This window comes from Magallana gigas, chromosome 8 (genome assembly GCF_963853765.1).
Source record: "Magallana gigas chromosome 8, xbMagGiga1.1, whole genome shotgun sequence".
NCBI classification, from domain to species: Eukaryota; Metazoa; Mollusca; class Bivalvia; order Ostreida; family Ostreidae; genus Magallana; species Magallana gigas.
The window spans coordinates 32,047,254-32,070,089 of NC_088860.1; the positions used below are offsets into that span (position 1 = coordinate 32,047,254).

Below are 22,836 nucleotides of genomic sequence, written 5' to 3' on the forward strand. Positions count from 1 at the left end.
AATGCCCAACCTTTGATTAATGATAGGTTTGTGAAAACAAGTTTGGATAACCTGGTTATGACTCCTTAAGCATTACTGTTATTGTATTCATAAAAGGAAAAAGCTTTCCAATTATATAATAAAAATCAATCCTAGGCCTGATATTTTTGACCGTCGAATAAAAACCCTTCTCTTTCTGTCATGAAAAATTAATATTGCATGAGTTTATATTGGTATCTATAGCCATTAAAAAGGATATACGGCCATCTTTTGACAGTTGTGGGTATCAATATAAAACATGCAATGTTAGACTTAATTAAAGAAAGAGCATGGTTTTTGATTGACGGCTTAAGATATCAGGAATGTTACTTGTTACGTGCGTTTGAAAATAAAAATGTCAACATTTCTTAAACTGGCTTGTTTCTAACCAAATTTGATTTAGACTGTTCTCAAAAGTTAAAAAAAAAACCTCAAAAATATGACGGTTTACATGTTGTTTTGTATGCAGCTAACACATTCAAGAGCAGAATAATGCCTTTTTAAACACTTACAACTGCGCAGCTACGGAATTTAATTAAAGATTTAAATATCTGAAAAACTGTAAGAAGGTTTTCAGTGTCCACTCTTCAACCATTTGTTGAGAAAAATGTCAAAGCTTGCTTATTCAAGTTGTTACTTTGTCTCAAAAGAGAGTACCCTATTCTTAAAATGGGTATCAGCAAAAATCACTCGCAGGAAATATCTTTGTTTCAAAAAAACATTGATGTTCTATTTTCATCGAAATATTTAAATGATTTTTAGACAAATACTTTTCTAGACCCAAAACCCACTTCTAAAGAGAATTAAATCTTATTTATACTCATAAAATAAAAACCCATTGGATCTGGTATAAAGATTCATCTGAAGATTGTTTTGAGTTGACATTTATTTTTTTTTATGAAAATATAACGTCAATGTGCAAGTTCCTATGGACTGGAATTTTCTAGTTCTAAAAACAGATCCCATGCCGACTGATAAAAATGGGGTACCCTATTTTGAGGCAAAGTTACTACATTATTATGCAAGACTAACCCTTTTTCTCAACAAATGGCTGTAGAGAGACAGCAATGGGTACCATTGTTATTTTTCAGATTTTTAAATCTTTAAAATAAATCTGCAGCTGCGCAGTGCTACAGCTGTTCTAAGTTATTAAAAAGGCATTTATCTGTTTTTGTATGCGTAATTTAAATACGAAACAACATGTAGAACCTCATATTTACTGGGTTTTTTTTAAAGCTTTTGACAACAACTTTGGCCAGTTTAAGCGGAAACAAACCAGTTCAAGAATTTTTTTTTACATTTTTATTTCTAAATGATGGCCACACATCCCCATTTATTGTAAACAATTAGTTAATTAATACCGTTTAAATTGTGATTCATATTACATGTAAAAAATGCAAACAATCCTATTTCACTTAACTGTTTATTGTACAAGTAAAACCAAATCATATCAATTTGCATACAATATATTACATCAGCGGAAACAAGATCAGAGTTTTACCAAACTGCCATCTGAAAAAGTAATACATAAATTATTAATAAGATAAGCCATTTTAAAATATTCGGATATTGATTATATAAGTAGTATTTATGTTTGAAAATCATTTTTAAATTTAACATCTGTAAGTATTATTTAGAAAGAGTAATGACTTTACTGGTTAATCATCCCAATCCCAGTCTCTGGATTCATAGGAGCCATAAGGTTTATAGTATCGTCTGGGTTTCCACCAGTATCTATAGGCTTCTGATGAGGTGAACATAGTCACAGCAAGAACCAACAGGACGAGGAAAACAAACAGGCTGAAGGAGAACTGCATCTTGATTACCTTAAAAAAAAGAACAAAACTTTGTATACATATACCGAGTCTAGCTAAACATCTCCATTTATCTATTGTTAAACAAATAATTGCATAAATCTAACCAAAAAAAAAATCTTACTTGCTTTTCAATGATCAGGACTAGAGAAATTCTGATAAATTATGAAAATTTTAAAACGCTTTTATACCGTTTCTAGAAGACCCTGTTTTTAATTAAACGATAGGTTAATGAATACAATTTTGAATGACCTTGGTTATGATTTCCAACCCACAGGTCTTACCTCGGCGCCATCTTTTGACCTTGGTATTTAAGCATTTAATAATCTTTTGTCACATTCTTTCAAACGTTTCGGAAAATGATTTGGATTTACTTAAACTTGTTTATGTTTTATCTTAACATATATATACGAAGAGAAGAGCAGTAAAATACATCTGATCTCTCTTAACTTTGTTAGGTATGGTTCAGTTATCAGGTATAAAGTGTACAAATTAAAACAGATTAAATTGAAATGGAGTGTATTCTGATAAATAGAACGAATTTCTAAAGGAGCATATCTTTACAAACTATTATATACATATCATATATTCTTTTATATTCATCAAAATCACAAAACTTAAAAAATTGTATTATTAACATACATGAAAAATAACCATCGCATAACTAAAAGAGTTAAATTATGCTTTTATGCATATTTTCCTGTAGATAAATTTAAATTCAGATAAAACACAATCTGCAGTTACTAATGAGGCATCATTTTTATATCTAAAGATAGTTGTATTTTTTAATTCAATATAATTCAGCTTCAAAAAAAATCACGTCTTATCAATGTCTAATGTCGTAGCACAAATATATAAAAGTGCCAAGCAAACTTATAACAAACAGAGAATATTACAGATATGAAACATCAAGATACGAATACCAAACGCATAGATAATACAATGTATGTATTACGGTGCGACCGTTGCGGATAAAATAATCAATTATGATAAAACAATAAAAGTAGCGACGTAAAGTAAATGAATTTGAATGCAGAATAAAATAAGCATGCCTATTTTTTCCAGTAAATTTTCATCATTCATAATCATAAAAGATGTTGTTCTCTATTTATATATAGAATTTATATTTTATAAATTTAAATGTTGTTGAATAATAAAGATTTTAACATAATGTACATTACAGTTTATTTCCTCTTTTCTTGCAGCAGACATTTTTCTTAAACTTACATGAAAAATTGACTTATCACAGAGTCCCCCCCCTCCCCCGTTTTAAAAAAACCTCAAATTTACGTATAAAAAAACTTGCTGATCATATAATGAAAATGGCTCCCCCGGGAGCATGTAATAAATGGAAGTGAAAATAAAGATACTATTGTCTGAGTATTGAGCAGCTAAAGAGCTAAAGGCATACTACGCACTCCCAATTCTTCACCCGGATTAGAATTTTCCTGATTTTGAGAATTTTTTTCTTTTTGCTTGCGAAGAATTTTTGAATGATGTTGCCACGCCCCCTTTTAAAAAACATTCCTGGAAATAACCGTAAATATAGTGAATAAAATAAATGTGAGCATTCATCCAAATGAGAGCAAGTTATAGTTGTTTCAAATGTCCCTATTCGTTAGCTCTGCAAGATTTTGAGAAGATTTTGGTATTTATATTTTAGCAGTTTTACAATAGAGTAATTTCCCCTTATTGTGACGTCAAAGTTCACGTCGGTCAAGTGTCGTCTGTCTCTTTGAAAACATCCTAAAAAAAAAAAATAACTCCGCGAAATATACTGTTTTGTTTACTTAAAAGCATTATGTTCTTGAATTTACATAATTTATCTGTTTCTCAAAAGTTTTACTTTGATTCTCGCGAGATGGTATCCAGTCTAGTGAGATCGTCCGACATTGAGGAATTGCATTGTGGGTCGAAATTTACTGACTCCGAAAAATTCTGTCGGATCAATGTGTAAGAAATCCATTGTGACGTCACTCGAAAGGACGATAACTCTGTTAGTCTTATGTAATGGAATTTGCGTTGTGTCGGCAGTATATATACAATGCATGTACATAGTCTTTTATCTTGTTCTCGTGAGAGTGTGAAATGGGAAACCATAATTACAGGGAACTACTGGGACGATTAAAACAAGGCATTACTGGTCCGATTTACTGACGCCAAAAAAATCCGTTGAATGAATGTGCAAATAGTCCAAATTTTCTATTCACACACGCCTTGCCGGTAGAGCTCGCTTCGCGCCGGCGCTGCGCGCCGGCGAGCTGCGCTCGCTATTAACACACATTGATTAAGCCAAAAATAAAAAAGCATCGTGAATTTCTTGTAAAGTTTGTTGTTTCTAACAATATAATTCTACAAATTGTGTGCCAGTTTTGTAATTTTCACGATGCCACATTTATTTTTAATGTGAAAAATAACTGAATTGAAGTTGATTGAAGGGTTTGGTTGAATTTGAAAATGTACGAAAAATTACACTCCTGTTCTTTATACCCAGAAAATGTTATCTGTCTAGCTTGAAAAACTGAAATATGTTTTATACACATTTAAAAAAATATATATATACATGATGTATATATGTTTGGAATTTTTTTAAGAAATGTTAATTAGTGCCCTCTTTGACATTTGTGTTTAGGTCGTTAGAAATGCATACCAAGGTCTTGGATCCTGCAACTTTATTCAAATGGTTAACAGGGGCAAAAAAAAATTAATTCATTGACCTTTCACTGCAAATAGGTGTATTCAAATGTACATGGTATATAAACGAACTAACAGTGATATTTTTCATCGGATATTTTCCTGATCATATATCGCCAGGTATGTATTCCTTTACTGTTCTTTTTTTGTTTGGAAAGCTTGTCTATACAATTAAATCTACTTTAAAGTTGCTTGGTCCGTGATTTTGGCTATTTCAGTATCAAATAATTTTCTTTGCATTTCAATCATCTAAAAAAGTTATAGACTTTAACCTATTTACACCAGCAGAATAAGTCTTTTTGCAAATATAGAAATATTTGAAGTAAATTGAAATAATTTCTGTATGGGAACAAACAAAATGCATCATGGGCTTGTTAATACAAAGGAATGATCCCTGTGATGCAACTTTTGTACACTTAAGGAAATTGTATTTCAAACCTGTAGATGCATGTTATAAATAATAAAGTATGCCTAAATTTCAAACCTGATTTCATATTAGGAAGTTCTTCCACATGAACAATGATTAGCTCTGCTTTTTTGGAAATTTCTGTGAATATGGACGACGTCGCTTAATATAAAGGCATTATACATTTGTACAGTTGGCTCTTTTGATATAAGAAAATTATTAAGAACGCTTATGAAATTCATACCTTTAAAAATTAAAAAAAAAAATCGTTTTCTGATATTAAAAAAAATCGTCGAAATTCTGATATCAGAGATAGACATTTTTTATAATATCAAGAATTCAAATTTCTGATATCAAAATTCATTTTCTGATATAAGATATTTGAATTATTGTAATCAAAACACTATTTTCTGATATCAGAGAGAAACCTCAAAAATATCCAAACGGCGCCGCAAAGAAAAGCAAGGTTTTTTTTGTAATGCGTACATAAATTTTGAAATAAAATCTTACCAAACAGCTTTTAGAAATAAGTTCGTATCATTACCTTAATCATGACGTATCAATATTTAAGTCAAACATTTCAATAGGTTTCGTCAACATGCAGTTCACCTTTAGCCTGTTTGTATTCCTCGTCCTGTTGGTTCTTGCCGTGACTATGTTCACCTCGTCAGAAGCCTATAGATACTGGTGGAAACCCAGACGATACTATAAACCTTATGGCTCCTATGATTTCTCCAGGGAATGGGATTGGGATGATTAACCAATAATCTAATTGTAATTTTAATTCTGACCTCTTGCAAATCATACAGATAATTATTTATATATTTGGCGAATCACATCGTTTTTCATTATACATGTATGCATGAAATATTTATTCTAATGTAAAAGTGTGCAGGTCATAAAAACTGACTTAATCGTGAAATCTTTTCTTTTCAGATTCTAAGAGTGGATATCTTGATCTTGTTGTAAGCTGATTAATATTTGGACTCTAAGTTGTTAACAATGGCGTTACTAATAAATGTTGATTGAATAAAATTGTTTTGGTTTTCTTACTTATTCTCCGTTAGAGCTTTAATATAGAAATTCCATTCTTTATCGGTAATTCAACGATTTTGTGGTATCGTGACACTTTTAGGAAACCAAACTTCGTGTATTAGTAAGAGTTATTAAATAATGCTGTTTAGATTACAGATCATGATAACAATGAGCTATAGTTTTTTTTTTAAACCAAAATTGTTACATCGATATCAAATAATATGGTCATACAGATAATTATAATAATAATTTGGTCATACAATTATATGCAATTGATTGCATTTAACGCTTAATTCGCTTTAAATGATACACTTGTTTTAAATGATTAACTTTCTATGGTTTATCAAAATTAAAACTTTTACTAAATAGTTTTCAATCCAAAAGTATGTAACAATGGAAAAATTAATTGAGAAATGAAGATGTTGACATAGGCGGCTATTTATTTTGTTTCCATTTCTATTTGGTCATGTGAAGCAATTATGTGACCTAAAATGCATGTAAACGTTTATCGATCGCAAAATTCATTCTTTTTAGGTACGTACCTATACATGCGTACAAAATTGAGTCAAAGGGTGAAGATCTAGTAAATAAAAGGTTTATTTTAGGAAATTCAAGTTATAAATTCTTTCAATGATATCGATGCATCATAATAATAATAGCGTTGATTGATACGGTGTGATTCTGTTAAACACAATGAAAATCACCTGTTAAACTCATGTTTTCTGCAAAATATGAAGGAAAAAAAAAGAAGAAAAAATCTCATTTTTGACAAATGGAACATATCTAGAATGCCTACAATCTCTCAAAAACGACATCAAACAAGCTCTTTATCTCCTCTTCAAATTGATTTCAAATTGTAAATAGATATTTTTATGCTTTGATAAAGAAAGTCAAGAAATTTTTTCTTTATTCTACATAATTCCTTCAAAGTCGTACATGTAAAGTACAGGAAAAATTCAACAAATCAATTATGACGTCATCATGGTTTGAGCATCAAAGAGACTTAAATTTTCTCCATTAGAAAGGGGCTACTTCTTGCAAAGTTCAAATTCTGTAAACATATCTGCAGAAAGTGTGTAGACAACAAACCATTATGAGATCAAAGATTTAGTTTGTTAATGCTAGGTCATTTCCAAAACTTTTTGGAAAAATTACATGTTTGAATATTCTTATTAAAACAATAGATGTTCTAGACCAATATCTGTATTAATTAATCTCATATATTATGTTAGAAAAGTTAATCGTGTTTTAGCACTTTTTACTTAAATGTGTCGTGAATAAGCAATTCTTTACCTTAGTATTATTCAATTGATATTTCACAAGTGCACAAATTTCTGACGAAATTCATTCAAATTTGAATGTGTCAAGGTTAGAATTTACGGTTGTGCGTGCATAATACTGTAAATATGATGTAGATGATCTTTAAAGCATTTTAGGACAGTTAGATACGTATTATCAAATGATATAAATCATTTATGAATTGTATGCAAGTGCGTTGGACAAAATATTTAGATAAGCCATTTATCACGTGATCCACCTGAATATTTAATTAAGAGACTCTACAGCCAATTTTGCACAAAAAACGTGGACTGACCATTTTTCTCAGTTTAAATGAATTTTGCTGCATTTACGAAGCTATGATCTTTGCGAAAATTTTGCTATGTAAATCTATAATAATATTCTGTTCATGAGCGCATACAAATAGATGATCAGCATTTCGGCATGACTTTCAGCGAGAATGGGAAACCAAAATCTATTAAGACAGATTTGGCTAGAAAGAGAGTCAAAAGAGATTGAGAAAAAATGTAACTGTGAACTATTATCCTTAATTATGTTAAATTGACATAATATTTATCATGTTGAAGATTTTATTATTACAAGAATTTTTTTCATTTCTAAAAAATGGTCCGCCGAGTATTTTCATATTTTGTTCTTCGTCAGATGCATCATGAACATAAAGCTCCGAAGCCAAACCAACTAGGGCTTTCTTAACATTCATATCTATGACTCTTTATTTGACCCTGTATAATCATGTGCATACTTATTCTCACTTCATGTCTATATCTATAAACTTTGGTCGACTCATATACCTCCAATTCTAACGACAACCGTTGTCATTTAAAATCACGAGATGTAGGGGGAAAAGTTCGAGTCGATATGATATAAAGTTTCACTTTCCTAAATTTTATTATTGCAATAAAAAAAGTTCTGCAAATGCATAACTTCTTTTTTTATGAAGCTGTGCTCGAAAAGAAAATTACCAAGATAGGGAAAATAGATGTGAGGTCTCTTTAAATGTTTTTCATCACAGTATGATTTTGTTAACTAAAATTTTAGTTTTTAAATTATTTCATAATACATACCATACCATCATGATGGTATTTAAAGTATTTAAAGTCCAGAGACAGGTAGAAATAAAACAATATTTGAAAAACCCCAGTACCTGTGAGAACTCTAAAGCCTGACACGGAGACAAATTGCTTAGCATATTCTTTTAAAAAGAAAAGTTGTGTTTTCACTAATTTTTTTAACATTGCAATATCACAAATAAATTCGAATATCATTCACTTGACTTAATGTTTTTAATTGTTCTTGTAAATTTTTCCGAGCTTGAAAGTGTGCATGCTGATATATTTACGAATAAGAACAACAGAATTGTGTTTTTTTTATTTGCTATAATTGGTTCGTTTTCACTGACATATTTTGAGACATACTTGATTAACTTTGCTTGATATAATTATATTATTTCCTTTAGTCCTTGTTTGTTTTACCAGAATAATCGGTTAACAAGAAGTGAAGTAAAAGTGTACAAAATTATACGATAAATATTATCCTATTTTATGATGTCTATAGCACTATTATTTTACAAAAATTATATTTCTATGCCTGAGTTTTTAATTTTGCTAGGTGTACCAACATTCAAATCTTCACAATACTTATATAAAGAATATGTTTTGTTTTACATATACTTGCAGTATAGATATAAACATGACGGGAAAATATAAGATCTTCGAGGTTTCTGTCTAATAAAACTTATAATTGATATGTGATATATAAACGACAGCTTATTTCATAAACAACTTTTGTAAATGATTGTTGAATTCCTTTAAAACAAAGTCAGTGACATCCATTTAGGGGAATGAACGATTAAATGCGGATAAGGTGATCTTGTTCCGAGTATTAATCAAAACCTTTAAGAGAAACTACCAGTTGGAGGTAGGTACCAGGCGTGTCTCTGAACAGCTTTGTCGGTAGACCCTCAGTGACGTGACGCTTGAAACAGATTACATGCTACAGGACCAACCAAAATTAAAGGCAAAATTAAGATATGCTTTTAATAATGTTGGAATCATGGTTTTGGGAAGAGCAATAAAAAATATCTTGATGATGGAAGAATTAGTGTTTATAAATAGTCATGCATATTATTGTTATGATTTTTCAAGTAATTTAAGTAATAATCTGTCAATAACTTGTAATTTAATTAACAAATAAAAAACTCTGTTGTTTATTTCTTTAAAAAAAACCAATTATTCAAGGCAGGTGTGGGGGTGGTGGGTTGGGGGGCATGGCATTTACAATTTTGGTAGAGGGCTTTATATTATTTCATAAATATGCAGTCCGACTCTATTTGTTTTTGACAATTACATCATTATGAATGTACGCATAAAGATCATTTGGCAATTTTGAAACTTCGTCTTTCTTTAAAAAAAAAATATGACAGTTTGTCTACCTTGCTTCGGTTTAATTGATAAGCTTAATTAATAACTATTATTAGGACAATAGACTTGAGTTCATCAATAACCATGATAATCTGTTTTGTTGACATTTACAATTTTCAACATCAAAATTTGTATATAAAACCCGAAAAAAAACTTCAGACAGAAATAAGACTATTTACCGGCGTAGAAGGTACTTTAAATTAGCTTGCATTAGAACAGTAAGTATTAGTTTAAGTAAAAAATATTTGCATGTCATTCTGACTACCTGCCGTCCGGTTTATTTTTTAAATCTTTTATTGCACTGTGAAAATTTCTATTCTTTATGTCTTATTGGAGGTTTTCGTCAACAAAAGAAATAATGGCTCTACTAAAAAATTGGATCCTTGTTGCTTTGATAATTCCTCTCGTGAGCGGAAACCCTTTCTTGATGTACAGGAGTCCATGGAATTCAATGACGTACCCTGGACATCTCATCAACAATAACATGTATAGTGGAATGTATGGAAGAACACCCTTGCTTCCTTACAGTCCATTCTTAAATAACTTTTCTGGGTTCGGGAGAGGGGGACTATGGAATGACGACGATTCCAGTTACGTGGGTTTATACGGGAGAGGATTCAGGGGCTACGGAGACTTTGATAACAACTATTCAAGATACAACAGGGGATTGTTCGGTCGTCTCGGAAACGGGGACGATTTTGATAGGTACGATGATGATGACGATGAAAGGTTTGATGACTAACACTGAGGTATGCAAGCTTTTATTAAAACGTGCAGAAAACTTATCCTAATATGATTTCACAGTAAATAATGACTTTATAAATTTATGTTGAAATCAGAAAAAAACAAAAGAATAAAAAGATCTTCGATATTGTGCCAATTTACTATAAATTCCTCACATTTACTAATATGTCACTTTTTTTGGCTGAACATTTCTATTTATCTAAACTGTTAATTAAATGTTTACTCTTAAACATCAACATAAATTTAAATGTGTTATTTTTTTTTTCGTCCCTTTCAGTTGAATCATCAGTGGAAGAATGAATGTAAAAGTTCTGTGAAGAATGCGATGAAGCTCATAGAAACATTGAATGGAAGAAATTCAAGATTGAAAAACTTAATTGCAAAAGCGACAAAAATGTAAATTAAACTTTAAATTTGTTCAGAATGTTGTGCTCTTTGATAAAACATTTTAGTTCATTTGATGAATTCATTTCATTTTTAAAACCCTCTGTGTAACCAAAGACCTATTGGAAATGATTGTTCATGCTATTTCAAAACATGGCCAGCCAATGACACATTTTTTATATGAGAAAAAATTCCAACAAAAAAGGTCAAATATTTTATTTTAGCATCTCTAACTTTTCATGCAGACATATCCTTTTAGTTTTGTAGACCTATATATTTTTCAAAGTACTAGCATTTATTTGAAATAAATCGTCCAAAGGTAAAGGAAACAATTACTTAGGACAAACTTTAATATTTTGTTATTGCATTATAAAATATAAAACAACTTTTAACTCTACCACAGCAAAACATATAAAAGGCTTTCAAAAAATTATTTACATGATTAAATATAAATTTTGAGTTTTACATAGCATGCAAAATCATTTGGAAATATATATTTGTGTTTGTTCCATTTTTTTTCTATTTTGTTGACCATAGTCCACTCAACAATCTAATATGAAAAAAAAAACCAACAACAGCACTGAGTTCAATCAATTTACCGCTTTAGTCCTCCCATCAGTGTCTGGAGTCACTGTTGTCCGATGATTCGTCTATATATCTTCTGGAATATTTCTTAGAGTAGGCAACGGACCCGGACAAAGAGATGGCTGGTACAGACCCTGAAACGTACTACTACACCAAAAAAGCGTGCGAGTTTCGTGCGAGAAACGTTTCGTGTAAACCGTTTAGCGTTTCGTGTAAACCGTTTAGCGTTTCGTGTGAATCGTGAAGCGTTTCGTGTAAACCGTTTAGCGTTTCGGGCAAAGCGTGCAGCGTTTCGGGCAAAGCGTGTAAATCGTTTCGGGCAAAGCGTGCGAGAACCGTGTGAAACGTTCATCAGATTTCGTTCGGAACTCTCTGACAATTTAATTGTTTCAAAATAGCGCTTGTGTTAAACATTACTTTAAACTGTTTGTGATTGGCAAAACTCTGTTGTAGATATTCTCGTGAAAAAAAATCTGTAAGAAACGATATACTTATCTTTTTACAAAATTGAATTAATTTTAAACAAACAAAAGAAAGATACGCGCATTGAAAGAAGACTAGTTACTGAGACTATTCGGCTGTGTACAACCAGCACACATAACCTCGGACATCGGGTAAGACCTGCACCTGGCTGAACCTGTCAATCAAACTCTGTGTATTCGTTTTCATTGGATGGTCACGCGTCTCTTCTTTTGTCAATAGCCAATAGAAATTTAATGACTTCAAGGTAGTCGGAATCAGTATTTAAAGATGCACACAATTTTAATGATAGATTATTGAACATTAATTTGAACAAAAATAAATGTAAACATAGAAAGAAAATTACTGTTAATTTCTATGAAATGCGGGAAGTAAATTCTTCTGAATCCCGATTAAAAAAAATTTAATTATTTAAGTTATTATTTTAATTATTTAAACACTGATAACAGAAAACAACAAGTAATTAACACACTGAAATTTTACTAAAATGTACACATGCAATTAATTATTAATGGAATCTATATGCATTGTACTTAATTCAAATAGATTATGATAGATATATTGTACGCCGTTATGCAGGGCGCCGGTTATGTATACGAATATTGAGACAAAAATTTAATTCATTTTTATTTTTTGTTCTTTCCGAAATCCGAAATAGTAATGACAACTTTCTTTATTGTTTAATCGATTGATTTTTTTTCTGTGATTTTATGTACGGAATATTTATTTACGCGAATGATACGACATAAAAAAATAATTGGTTGTTATATAGCATTTTTCTAACTTATGTGACTAATTTTATTTTACGCAACTTTCAAAATTATCAATGTAAATAATATAAGGTTTATTTACTGTTCTTATTTTTACATCATATTCTCTGAAACCAATAAAAATGATAATGTGAGAAGAAAAAACATATCCCACCGAATACTGAAAAACCGATTTCAGTTTGTAATCATACGGATTTTATTTTTGGTATTGAATATTTTGTTACGGTAACTTTTTTCTCTGAAATTTTTATTTTTTACGGCACTAATAAGAATCATGGATATTTCTTTTGAGCAATAAATATATTTATAGAAGTAGTAGTTTTGGTTAATTCTGTGACTAAAAAAATTTTGGCTTTAAATATAAGTACCAATTTGAAATTAATTTAATTAATCAATTCAATACTTATGTAAATAAATGTTTCTAATATCAGTATTTCTATTATTTCGTGTTTTCTGAAAATTATTCTTACAAACAGATTCAGGGTAAAAATCCGAGAGGATCCGAATCGATCAGGATAAAAACGTGTCCAAAGCGTGTGAAAAGCGAGCAAATCGTTTCGTGCGAGAATCGTTTCGTGTAAACCGTTCAGCGTTTCGTGTAAATCGTTTAGCGTTTCGGGCAAAGCGTGCAGCGTTTCGTGTAAACCGTTCAGCGTTTCGTGTGAACCGTTTAGCGAGCGTGTAGCGAGCGTGCAGCGAGCGTGTGGTGTAGTAGTACGTTTCAGGGTCTGTACCACCAGAACAAGAAACAACACTAACTGCGTGTATCTAATTGTGGTCGACATGATACTTTATCTCGACCGAAAATGCAGAGAACTAAAACTTTATTAAACTAAAATTTCTCATTTACTAAGAGATCGGGTTAGCATTGGTTGATAAAGGATTCTGTGTGTAAATCAAAATGGTTTAATCGATACTTCAGTCTATTAAAAACATGTACTTAATCAATTGTCATATATCGAGGTGATGTGAGTTTCATCAGCATTGGATGATAAATGATAAAAATCGGGTAATATTATTGTTATGAATCTACCTATCTTAAAATGAAATTCACGATTCTTTATTTTTCTTAACTGAATAGAGAAAATATTTTCAGTCGCAAAGGAATCTTTATAAATGCTTCTTAAAATATAGTTCTGAATAAACCATAGAAGCATATAAACAATTTACAATTATCAATAGATAACCATTTTTTGGTACATGTAGAAACAAAAAGCACGTAATTCGATTGTTACTTACCGGTGAATTTCGACGAAAGAAAAATAACTATGGCAGCTGGTTTTGTTTCTTTTATACTATCCATATTCATATCACGGCATTTACCTCAAAATCACAATTCAGAACACCGCCTCTTTACACACCTTTTGCTGAGATTACAATGTAGTAGCTTTTAAAACATTAATGACAAATGATATTACTATTTGGTACAGCCTTGAATTTAAAAGAAACTGTGGTGTAATTACTTATTGCCTACTCATTGTCCCTTCCAATTGCATCTCCGATTAATTATCATTACATAAAATTAGTCTGTTTATTAACATGACATGCATCAGTCTGAATCAATGTTTATAGCGTTATGAAGTACACAAAACGTTATCTACAATAATCAAAATCAAACTTTATAAATGTTGTAATTGTTTAATTCCTAGCATATGACAAACACTTGATTATTGCGGATAATTTTAAGGGAATCATAACTATAGCATACAGTTGGCTATTACAGAATGTTAGACGAATCTTTGTAGGAAAAGAGGAATAGCAGAGTCTCTATATTTTTAAAACGCTAAAGCCATTAAAGATAAAACAGAAAACCATGTGCATGGTATATGATATATACATGTAAAGATTCATAATAATATGAAAGAGTGTAAAGTATATGAATGCTTATGCTCACACTTAAATGTTGCAGTTACAGGTAGAATGTTGAAGTCCTTGTTTGATATAATAATTTGTTTTGGATAATTTACTTTTATAACATATAAGGGTAAAACTTTTGAAATATCAATTTTCAACATATATTGATACAAGTACATGTAAGTAAATTTTTGTTTGTAATTTTTCATTGATCCAAATAAAATATTTTAGAATGCATATCCTTTAACCGTGTACAAAATTTTCATATTAACTATAAAAACGTAAAAACAAAAGACTAAATATAGTTTAATACTTGAAAAGGTTATAACTAATAGTATTATTTATTATCAAATTTAGGGAAAAAAATATTTGATTTTGTTGGTGGTGTTTTCAAGAAAGATAACTTAAACATGAAACGGTGATCAAAACGTGATGCAAGAGCTACTCCGCCTCTGCATATGTTATTAACTCTCTTTTGCTCTGACCAAATGAATTTAAATCAGGTGATCTTATTCGCAACATTCACATTCACAATATTGACTATATTCAAGAACCTTCACTCATATCCAAAATTGATACGTATACAGGACGAAAACGTTACATTCTTTTTTTAGCAAATTTATGAATTTTTTTAAAAATGAAATATTTTTTACACTTTCGCATTGATAAAACAAAAGAAGCATTTGAAATTTACAGTGCGTATAAAATTGCGAATTCTAATATCCTTTTTAAAAAGTTGAGGTTAAGATTAATTGCTTAATTATTATATAGAATAATAGTAGAGTAAAAAGTTGATATACATAAACGCCTTTTAAGAAGCATACTTTTTAAAGAAAGCTGTATTTTAAAAAAATGTTTAATAAATGAGATCAACTTTATCAAAACTCATTTACACCTTTAAGATTTCACCACAATTCTATTAAAATGTATATGAAAACCACCACGGTTTCAAACACTAAGTATATTCTCCAATAAGTAAGACAGTTTAAATATGGTCGGATGCTCGTGACTCAGCAATATTAATTAGAAACTTGAAAAATCCATTCAACTCAATTGTCTTTATTTCAAATTTTGTTTCAATAAGTAACTTTATACATGGTTCACCGCAAATGGGCTGCAATGTTCTACTATGCTGACCATGGATTTTGACTTATTCAAGTAGGGCTATCAGGGATGTTTTAGTATTTTATTGTACAAGTTTTCTTAAATTAAACATGGAAGTTATACAATAACCAAGTCAATTGTTGCTTAATTAAACCGTTAATATTACGTCACATTCACTCACGAGCAATTTGATAAAAAAAATAAAAATCGAGATGAAAGGTATTGCCTGGGGTTTTTTTGTGTTTTTTTTTTCTGGATATCACTTCCAATATAATTTAATTTCGCCTCGATGTTGATCTGTAGTTCCCTATGTAAAAAAAATGGATGAATAACTTGGGTGTTACAGTTCTTAACGTGCTTAAAACTAACAATTTACTGAGCACAAACACTTGCGCTAGTTTTTTGACTGGTTGACCTTACTGTGGGAATAATAAGTACCATTAATTTTTTCAGACTATTTACTACTAAATAATATAAGTGTTGTCGCTTCACTTGCCCAACCTACAAACTTTTTCTTAGAAATGCATTGATAACTGCAAGTGGTATATTAAATTCAGATGCATATCAAGTGTTGCCATATTTAACTACATATATAAACATATTTAATAAACTACATTGTTTATTATAATGTGGCTGGTGATGTTGTTTAAAAGACTTTAAGAAATATCTGTAGAAAAATGTCGAAGGCCTTTTTTGGGAAACGAATGCAGTACAGAATTAATTCGCCCTAAAATAGACAATTCTTTTGCGCCGTTAAGTTGGAAGTTTTTTTATTGTAATGGAAGGCGCTGTTGATCCGCGGCATGGCAAATAAAAATTGTTCATATAGCTACAGATCAGCAGCTAAATTTTGCCTCGTTTTTTCGGTATTGTTAGAGTAGCCAAATAAAAAACGTGCCATTTTCAAAATGGAAAATAATCTTAATTTATGTTTGATACAGATTGCTCGATATCAAGAGGAATTTCGATTACGAAATGAAAAGTAAATCCTGTCGTTGGAATAATCTAGACTCCAACATTCCTGCGGAATTTATTGCATTTAGTTCTGATCATATCGTATTGCGAGAACTGCACAATTTGAAAATTTGACCAGTAGATCCATATAGGATCTCTTATGGTTTGTGTTGGTATATGGTGTTTGAATAATGAGTTGAGTGTTCTTCATCCTTGGCGAAATGATTCAACAAGTTGGTCAAATATCGTATCAAACCATGAGATATTCTTGTTTCTTCTAATCACATGCTTTAATCATGTTTTAATGTGGTAATTTCTATTTTATAGGTTTTTAAATAAAAACTCCTTACGTCATTGCAATAAAAATACGTAAAAATCCATTGTGATGTCATAACAGTGTAATATCAATAATTTTATTACATGAAAGATTTTCACCGCGTATTGAGCTAGGCGTGTGATAAAACATATGAAATGTCTCATGAACCTACTACGATTAGGGAAAGAATATATTTGTGATGTTTGGCATACACGGAAACACTTAATTGAAAATTATTACCAAACGTGTTTCAATGTTAGTTATGAGATGTTATCATAAAATACAAACTAGTTACTCGATTATAGGAAACTAGTTATTTCTCCACTTGTTAATCATTTCCTATTTGCCTTACATCTTCTCATTTTATCTCGATAATTTCCTGGAATAAGAATTGTTTTATTCAACTTCTCAGTGTGTTTACTTCATCGTAGCTGTATTTATTTTCTTGCATATTGAACATAGATATTCCATACATCAACTTATCTTACATATTAGTTATTTTTACAATGTGAAAAAAAGATTACGAATTGACGATGTACTGATTATAAAACTATTTACGTTATCACTATAGTTTGTTTCACCATGACATATAAAATATTTTAAGATTTAAGTGTTATGCACAAATATGTTCTAAAATGCTTCAGTATCCGCAGTTTTGGCACGTAATTCTGACTGCATTGTTTGTATAACAGACATTTTAGAGAAGGGCAGTACATCGTTTTTTTGCATTTGTAATGTTATTAAGTTGTTGTTTACTTGGAACAAACTGTATACTAAAAGATCATGAAATGCTAACTATTTTAAAATGTTTAACTTCATGAAGGACAATGAATTTGTGGCTTTTCCTTTATTTTGGAAAGCGAAGAAATGCAATTTCTTGTTTTTGGTCATATATACATTCTTCTGCTATTTTCATTCAAAGCTAAATCGTTATCACACGACTATGGAATGTAACGCTGCATATGTTCAAATGCATGTATTACCGGTAATCAATTTAACTGCAATAAAAAGGGTCAAACTCATTTTTCGTCATACAAAAATAATCAAAGAAAAACAGTGTTATTCTCCTATTAAGATGAACTTAGTTACATTTTGTTTGTTTTGTTAAAAAAATATCAAATTTCAACTTCAACTATAAGACCTTGTGTTTCACTAAAAATTCATTGCATTCAATTATAACTGTTTTTTCTTTCAATAAAAAACAATAACCTTATTTATTAATTTTGTCACCAAATCTTTTTTACAATTTTATTTGACAGTTACAGAAACAATTTGAAACAGACTTTTTGTGTAATATATCATTGCAATGACAAAGATTATTTTCAAGGTTTCAGCTTCAACTATCTCACCAGGGGCCAATGATAATAATCTTATGACATTGCAATTACTACGTTTTACTTATATAATAAATTACATAATATGCTGTAAAAGTCATCTGATAAAGAGTATATAAAGAAACCTACGACAATATGAGATTACTTCTTTTTCCACGAAGTCTACCGGTAAGTAGCAAAGTAACAATACGAATTTAAGGTTTGTTTTCTTTCTATTCTCTTTGTTTTGGGTTTGTTGTTTTATATTAATAAATTATTCTATTTTTTGGATGGGGGGTATATCACACGAATGATAAGTGTTGAATTATTAGAAATGAAAGAGGAAAAAAGTAAAAGCTTTCAATAAGAAACATATTTATTATAACTTTAAATCTGAATTATCCATGCCATTATCCTGTTTACAAATTTTTATAACACAACATGACTTGATACTGAATTCTTAATAATGAGATAATTCATTTTACTGTAATTTCAGTCTTGATAAGGTATCATCAACTACAATGAACTTTACTTGTTTGCTGTTGATGCTAGTTATGATGGTATTGGCCATCTCTGTGACGGGCTCGGTAGCCTCGCCCTGGAAGTGGTCCAGATCTTATTCGGACGAGTCACCGGACAGCAGTGATTCCAGAGACTGGTGAAGTAATTTAAATGGTGAGATGTATTGCGTTAGAAACAGTAAAAACCATTTTTTTTGGTAAAAAAAAAATGGAAATAGAATTTACTGATTTTGAAAAAAAATATATATCATCGATTCTTCTAATCGGGCAATGCTTAAATTTTGATTTTAATGCTCTTATTTTTCTCTTGTTAGACATCAAAAAGGAAAAGAAAACTGACTGGCACTTGAATATCATGAAACGTACAATGCAATGAATAGAAAAGAAAAACAAATACTGAAATATGTACATCCATGCTCTTTATTTACTTTTTAAAATGACAAAATGTACAAAAGAAAATAGAAAATAAAATAAAATTAATACCAGTCTCTTTGTGTTTGTGTTCCATATTTAAAAAAAAAAGGCGTAAAATGTGTTTACATTGACCAGGTTAGCTTTACTTGATAAGGATTTTGTAAACCATACTCCTTTTAATCAGCTATCTTCATTTTCATGAAAGCTGTCCAGACTTAAACTATGAAAGCTCGGTATTTAATTCTCGGTTAGTATATATATGCTCTTATCTTCTTAAATTCTACAATTAGGAAAAGTTATATAACCCAAGAATTTTTTCAAGTATCTCTTAAAGTCGATTTTAGTCTTTGACATGCGACTTCAAATCAATTTTCATATAAACTTGCATACTCTAATAATTAAGTACCACATTAAGTTATTTTTTTTTTATTGATAATACATGTAATATATCACTTACGCAATGTATTCAGATGTTAAATTCATTATACAATTAAAAAAAACATGAAACTAATATTCTTCAGCGATGTTCAATACAAAAGTGTTCAATTTTCCCTGTAGATGAAGCAGATAAAATAAACAAAATAAAGTTACAGAAAATGAGTTTTTGTAATGCAACTTTAGAAACGTCATGCCGATATTCATGTGATCATTAAAAATATGTTAAGTCGGTTACACAGAAAAAAGTCAGAGATTTGTCTTTAAAAAAATCCTTTTTTTTGTGAAAAACGGTCTCCTTAGAACAAAATAGATATGATATTAACAATTTTAAGCTATATATTTTTTTTTATACTTTCATTTTTGACAATATCAATAATAATACAACAATATTAAATGAATCATATTTTAAAAACTTGGATACTTCCAAAGAAATGACGTCTTATCAAACAATCTATACCTCTAATCACAGTTGCCTATTATATTTCATAATTATTTCTAATCCATCAATAATGGAATTATGAGTTATAGTGTAGCGAAGACAAGGTCACTTACCTCGAAGTTTTATTTGTTTACGAGCTTTTGTTATGCGCAAAATTTTATATGTCTTTACTCAACATTACTATTTTTAAGATAACTTTAAACAAAATGTACATCAATGTATACGGGTTTTATCCACTACAGCACTGCAGTTGAAAAATCAATTTGGTTATCGTGCAAAATCATAAACTGCAGTTGCAGTAACTAGAAAAGTTTTAAACCAAAAATTCTTGAATTTCCAATTAATCTTTTAGGAAGAAATGTACAAACTTCATAACAAAAATCACATACCAGTCCAGTTTTGTAGTAAGCTTCAGCGAAACAGAAAATACATTAACTAAACGTATGCAATTTTAACAGTCAATTCAATGATTTTATATCTCTAGAATTTGCGAACCACTAATGTATCGACAAAATCTCACACTTCCCGATTAGTGTACCAGGCTTGTTAAAAGTATCGTAATCACACTAAGATGAACATTTTAAAAAATCATGTTTTATTGAATGCTTCCTCATATTTTAATTCCACTGTCTTCATAAGGCATTAAGAGATTTGAAATACCTTTATAATCAAATGGATATAAATGCAGTTGTAATAATATTCATTAAACAATCACTTTTTGAAATAAATATTAATAGCGCTAAATGGAAACTTCAATAAAGAATGACCTACCTTTGCTTTATTAAATGTTTAAATTCATTTGACTTTAAAATTTGTTTTTATTGCATGAAATGTGTAATTAGTGTGTTTCTAGCAAGATGTTCATTAAAAGCGTTGAAACATAAAAAGACGCACAGACGATGTTTTCCACTTTACTACAATGTACTTATTGAACTTTTTAATTAATAGAAAGACACCTTAATCAATAACAAAAGACTGAATGATTTTGATGTGTACAATAACATGACATTTTGACATGTCAGTGGCCTTCCTGACTTTTTACGCACTTTCGAATTAATTATCATCTAATGAGGATTAATCAGTCATAGCTCTGACTATTAATCCCTTGTTAATCTAGAAGAAAATTCATCATATAACATAAATATGAATATTGTGGTCAAAGTTTGTTTACCGCATTTTTGAGATTTACAATGCTTCATACAGTTTAATTTGCCTATATAAGGAACAAGAGTAAAGTTTTCTGAAACATCTTTCTTAAGAATATTACTTGCATTTGAAAAGGTAAACGTTTTTCTTCTTCTTTGATTTTATAGATTTAAACTATAATTCTAATTATAAAGATAAAAGTTTTTTTCCTCCTACAAGAATTTAGCCGTATTCATTTCATATACTCCGTAAACCTGTAAATAACGGCATTTTCCTTTTGTTTTGTAAATATTTCTTCAATACAATAACTAATAAGACCTACTTTTTTATACATTTTGCGGTTATTCACTTTTTTCACTTCTTTTCACCTTTCACTTTCAGGACTGAGAGAAAATGAGAAATATCAGCGCTCTGACCCTTTTCGCAATTTTGTTACTTGCTACCTCGCTGGATGCCTTTCGTCTTCCTTATTACGCCAGAGATGACCCATACCTGCAACAAATTTTAACTCCAAGAAACGGTGCCAAGGGTCCTAATCAGTATCAGATATACATGGCCAGGGAGTACTTGGACGAGATGGAACAGTATGAGGATCCCCACGATACTGTGGACGAGTTTTTAGAACCGCATTTTCTCTGAGAAAGTAAGTTTATTTTTTTGGAAACGTGAAAAAAATAGATAGTACTCTTTTAGGTGATCAGCAACGTTCCTGGTTTCTGTTAGTAATTTTTTTTTTTTTTTATAAATTCTTTAATGACGTTAGTAGTCAGAAACAGACCCAGTAGACCCCTCTTTCTATCCTTTTTTGATAAAAATTAATTCCAAAAATATGTAACTAACATTAAACATTGAGGTTAATGTAATTTAAGGAATAATTCGCAATGATAATTCTGTGAAAAGAGCCATATTGGTGAACAATTATTTATATATAATGTTTTAGAGTTATATTTGGGAAAAGTGGGATATATATTCATCTTAACATAACATTATTTTTTTTAACATATTGAAATAAACAAAAAAATTAGCATTAAGTTTTTTTTACCCTCAACGATTTTTGATAACAACTTATCTAAGGTCTCTGTGAATGTAATATTATTGCTAAATAAGGAACATCATCAAAATTTGTCTTTAAAATCATTTGTTTTTATTCAGTTATATTTTGTGTTTCAGGTCAGTAAAGATGCTGTGATCGAGCGCCCATCCCTCTAGTTTACAACCTGTTTATATACTCATTAGACTGTGTTAAGCTTGTATTTATACTTTTTAAAAAATAAATGTAGATTAATACCAGTATTTTGTTGGGGTTTTTTCTTCATTTTTTGAAACCATACCTTAAATTGAACTTTATAAGGCAGCTAAATTTTAAAAAGCAAATATCCAAAATCAATGCATAAATCATTTTATAAGAAATGAACTGTTCATGAATTTCAGGATTTTCATTGAAATAATCCAGATTGAATGTGTTCCTTTTATTTCACTTAAATGTTGAATATTTTAACATAAACAGCTTTGTAATTTTAATTATATAGTGTGTAAAGTGAAACGCAAAATTAAACCAAAAAAATTAAACCTAAAAATTAAAAATGCAAAAACTATTAACGCCATTAAAATGCATAATTTAAAGAATTGAAACGTGATACATGTATTAAAATAACTACAATCCGGTGTACTATCTAAAGCATGAACTT

At 29.9% G+C, this 22,836-nt stretch overlaps 3 long non-coding RNA genes across 5 annotated transcripts; all 3 read left to right on the top strand.

Moving 5' to 3' along the window:
* Window positions 1-9,853: 9,853 nt before the first annotated feature.
* On the top strand, window positions 9,854-11,064 carry LOC105331941 (uncharacterized). 2 transcript variants are annotated; one of them, XR_900703.4, is made up of 3 exons: window positions 9,854-9,904; window positions 10,023-10,435; window positions 10,708-11,064. It is a non-coding gene; the product is annotated as an uncharacterized lncRNA (long non-coding RNA). The 2 variants fall into 2 exon arrangements; XR_010708930.1 differs by having other exon boundaries at window positions 10,023-10,391.
* Window positions 11,065-18,331: 7,267 nt separating this feature from the next.
* On the top strand, window positions 18,332-19,193 carry LOC105331939 (uncharacterized). Of its 2 annotated transcripts, none has more exons than XR_900702.4 (3): window positions 18,332-18,379; window positions 18,687-18,865; window positions 19,026-19,193. It is a non-coding gene; the product is annotated as an uncharacterized lncRNA (long non-coding RNA). The 2 variants fall into 2 exon arrangements; XR_010708511.1 differs by having other exon boundaries at window positions 18,366-18,410.
* A 1,974-nt stretch (window positions 19,194-21,167) lies between these two features.
* On the top strand, window positions 21,168-22,438 carry LOC105331938 (uncharacterized). The gene is made up of 3 exons (XR_900701.3): window positions 21,168-21,283; window positions 21,530-21,791; window positions 22,319-22,438. It is a non-coding gene; the product is annotated as an uncharacterized lncRNA (long non-coding RNA).
* The last annotated feature ends 398 nt before the right edge of the window (window positions 22,439-22,836 follow it).